Below are 4,440 nucleotides of genomic sequence, written 5' to 3' on the forward strand. Positions count from 1 at the left end.
GGATTATTAAACTAAATATATACATATATATATATATATATATATATATATATATATAAAATCAATTAAATATTTTACAAATCAACTTATCAAACTGGAAAAAGTGCCTATTTTATAAAATGGCCCAATTCATGTTTCTTCCCCCTTGGACTGTTTAAATAAGAGAGAAGCATTTCCCAAAAGAGGAGCTGTCATGGAAAATAAGCGTAAATCAGACTAAACATAAATACTGCAGCAGTGAAGCTGTTCTACACTCAGATCAGCCATGGCAAATGAGTAAACACATGTCTATTGGAATGGAAAAGAGTTTGTGTAAGAGTTAGTAGCGGGAATGGTTATGAGCAAAATCATCTCGAATGAATGAACGTCAGTGCTGTGATTCCCACTCAAGCCAATCCTGGCCAAGGTGGCATGACCCAAAGACTGGAAGTCATATCCACGCTGTCTCAAACTTGCTGCCCCTCCCTTATCCCACCTACCGTGTCCCTTTGCAGTCTTGGGTTGGCTTATGAGTGTAATTTTGATACAATTAACCATTTAGGTGAGGAGGATGCTGGCTAAACTGCAACACATGTAACCCATAGCCTGCAAACAAAGAACAAAAGGCCACTGCTGGAAGCTCTCCTTCCTCTACCTGACGACTCACCCATGGAGGACCTGGAGCAAAAAACGTGGTCTTAGGTAACAGTACAGCAATTCTCTATTTTACATAACAATCAATAACCACATACCATATGAGCTTAATGCAAAAGTGCACATTAAAATTAATGTGAAATACTGTAGAAATACTGTTTTCTTTATATTTCATTTTATAAAAATTACATATATATATATATACATACACACCCACACACAGTTTTATTGTAAAAAAATTTTTTTTTGCTTTAATGCAAAGTAATAATAAACATATTATTATTAATAATAATATAAATTTATGAAAGAAATGTATATAAATATTAATTTAGCTAATTCTTAATGTTTTTAATTATTTGTTTTGCATTTTGCTTCAATGCAATTATAATAAAAATAATATTAATAAATACATTCATAATAACTTTAATAACAATTTTTATAATTTAATACAAATAAATGTTTTAATAAAATACATTATTTTTAATAATAAAATAATAATAATATATATTTTTATTTGCTTTATTTAATAAACTGTATACAGTAAGTAATGTTCCAGTACCAGGGGGTAAAGTTTTCCTCTATTTATTCTTGGCATACTCATGCTATGGGAAATGACTAGCAAAGTATGTGAAGATTAATGCGCCCTACAGACTGAAATGTTCCTTTGCAAGTGTTATGGCACAATAAGCACAACAACAACACTGCCAAAAATGTCATGGGCACAAAATCTGTGATATGAAGACTTTTTTTTTTCACCAGCTCCTAATACAGCTTGTCTCACAAAGAAATGTTAGGAGGGGGAAAGCTAGGCATAATAATTTTATGGGGAATTTCTTTCCTTGCATGCACAAGGTCATCCCCTCCTTGCAGCTTGCGAAGACTCCCATGAGCACTTGCTTTCCATTTCCTTTGCACTGGCGTGTGTGTACGTTGGAAGGCACCTCTCATTCATGCCTGGTACTGTCACATCCTGTTGCTGCTCTAACAGCTGCTGTGAGAACCACCAAGATTATACATTGAAAAATGACACTGACCCTAAATGTACTTTTTCATTCTTTTTTTCCATCTTCCCTTCAAGTCTCTCTGCTGGAGTGAAGTGTTTTCACCTGAAGTTGCTGGTTGCCATCCAGGAAAGTGCCATGAGAACACGTGGGAGGGAAAAGAAAAGGTTGTTTTGGTGCTGGAATTAAATTACAGTAAATTCCAGAATGTTAGACTGAGAAGGGCCGAGATTGGCAGAAAAATTCCTCTCTGGAAATAGAGCAGAAAAAGGTGCAAATGAACATCACAGCTGGAGAGAAGTCTTTGATAGATGAATCATGCACTTAATTCACAAATGTAAGTGTATAAAACAATTGGTGGCTTAATGAACATTTGTGAGGCTTTGGAAAGGAAAACAGTTGTGTGTTTATAATGAAGATTTAATGTAATTGGTGGGCTCCTTTAACAAACAATGGATCTTTTCACTAGCGGAGAGGAGAGAGATTGCATGGACCATGTGAGATAGATCTGATGAACCTGGTAGCTGAATGAATAGAAAAGAAGAGGGAAACTCTTGAATGTTTGCTTAAGGCTATTAAAACAACCTGGTGAATATCATAGAGCAGAAGCTGAAATAGCTCATTCCCTTTCCGTCCACATGCCACACTTTACACACAACATACATCACTCACTGATAAAGAATGTGTTAGAAGAAAGATGTGACTCAGAGAGACTCGGGGAAAGAAAGCTTGGGACTGCCATTTAAAATTGCTTCCTTCCATCATGCACGGTAACTATTTGTCACAGAACTGTGTCTAAGCTGACCGAAAAGCTTTGATGCGAGGCAGAGAGAGGCGTCATACGTGCTGACAGACAAATATTGCCCATAATAGTGGAAAAGACAAAAGATGACTGAGGCCACACACACGGCCCATACAGCAAAAACATGTCTGGTTGAAGCTGATGGCAGACAGGGTGGCAAAAGAAATCTCCTACACAAGGGGAAAATAACCACACTGTGTGTGGAGAGATTATTTGTCTTTGTCTTTTTAGGCAGAATGTGAAGTATTTTAGATTAAGGTAAGGGTTCGTTGTTTTGTCTTAATCACAGCATGCTACTTTCGGAGAAGTTGCATCTCTGAATTCATGCCCTTTGCACCACATTTACATACTACATACAGTGGGGCAAAAACGTATTTAGTCAGCCACCAATTGTGCAAGTTTTCCCACTTAAAAAGATGAGAGAGGCCTGTAATTTTCATCATAGGTATACCTCAACTATGAGAGACAAAATGAGGAAAAAAATCCAGAAAATCACATTGTAGGATTTTTAAAGAATTAATTGGTAAATTCCTCGGTAAAATAAGTATTTGGTCACCTACAAACAAGCAAGATTTCTGGCTCTCACAGACCTGTAACTTCTTCTTTAAGAGGCTCCTCTGTCCTCCACTGGTTACCTGTATTAATGGCATCTGTTTGAACTCGTTATCAGTATAAAAGACACCTGTCCACAACCTCAAACAGTCACACTCCAAACTCCACCATGGCCAAGACCAAAGAGCTGTCAAAGGACACCAGAAACAAAATTGTAGACCTGCACCAGGCTGGGAAGACTGAATCTGCAATAGGTAAGCAGCTTAGTGTGAAGAAATCAACTGTGGGAGCAATTATTAAAAAATGGAAGACATACAAGACCACTGATAATCTCCCTCGATCTGGGGCTCCACACAAGATCTCACCCCGTGGGGTCAAAATGATCACAAGAACTGTGAGCAAAAATCCCAGAACCACACGGAGGGACCTAGTGAATGACCTGCAGAGAGCTGGGACCAAAGTAACAAAGGCTACCATCAGTAACACACTGCGCCGCCAGGGACTCAAATCCTGCAGTGCCAGACGTGTCCCCCTGCTTAAGCCAGTACATGTCCAGGCCCGTCTGAAGTTTGCTAGAGAGCATTTGGATGATCCAGAAGAGAATTGGGAGAATGTCATATGGTCAGATGAAACCAAAATAGAACTTTTTGGTAAAAACTCAACTTGAGGAGAAAGAATGCTGAGTTGCATCCAAAGAACACCATACCTACTGTGAAGCATGGGGGTGGAAACATCATGCTTTGGGGCTGTTTTTCTGCAAAGGGACCAGGACGACTGATCCGTGTAAACGAAAGAATGAATGGGGCCATATATCGTGAGATTTTGAGTGAAAACCTCCTTCCATCAGCAAGGGCACTGAAGATGAAACGTGGCTGGGTCTTCCAGCATGACAATGATCCCAAACACACCACCCGGGCAACGAAGGAGTGGCTTCGTAAGAAGCATTTCAAGGTCCTGGAGTGGCCTAGCCAGTCTCCAGATCTCAACCCCATAGAAAATCTTTGGAGGGAGTTGAAAATCCATGTTGCCCAGCGACAGCCCCAAAACATTACTGCTCTAGAGGAGATCTGCATGGAGGAATGGGTAAAAGGTGCAGTAGGAGATCTTGGAAAATGCTAACTTTAGCCTGATAGCACTGAAAGCGAACGTCCCACCCTCCCCTGCAATCGCTGTCCAAAACCACGCCCCCTTAACGCATTTACGCTCACAGACCAGAATACCAGAGACAACATTACTACAGTAGGCTACATCAGCGGTTCCCAATTCCAGCCCATGTTCTGAAGTGAAGTAAACTTCAACGGATTTCCCCCGCTCAGGGAGTAGGGAGCAATGAACACTGTGTAGGGATCATATAGATCGGAACACAGTTCATGCACGTAGCTTACTTCTAACGAGCTGGCGCAAGGACTGGATTAACCGCTGGGCTACATCATGTGTCATTCACTGGTGAGA

At 39.9% G+C, this 4,440-nt stretch overlaps 1 long non-coding RNA gene across 1 annotated transcript in view; it reads right to left on the reverse strand.

The window, feature by feature from the left end:
- Positions 1–619: 619 nt before the first annotated feature.
- The window catches only part of LOC107560440 (uncharacterized), a 15,166-nt gene continuing 11,345 nt past the window's right edge, over positions 620–4,440 (reverse strand). Inside the window, exon 3 of the long non-coding RNA XR_001605730.1 lies at positions 620–657. This is a non-coding gene — a long non-coding RNA (uncharacterized lncRNA). The remainder of the gene's footprint in view (positions 658–4,440) is intronic.

The sequence above is a fragment of the Sinocyclocheilus grahami genome, unplaced genomic scaffold (assembly GCF_001515645.1).
Source record: "Sinocyclocheilus grahami isolate Dianchi unplaced genomic scaffold, SAMN03320097.WGS_v1.1 scaffold727.1, whole genome shotgun sequence".
Lineage (NCBI taxonomy): Eukaryota > Metazoa > Chordata > Actinopteri > Cypriniformes > Cyprinidae > Sinocyclocheilus > Sinocyclocheilus grahami.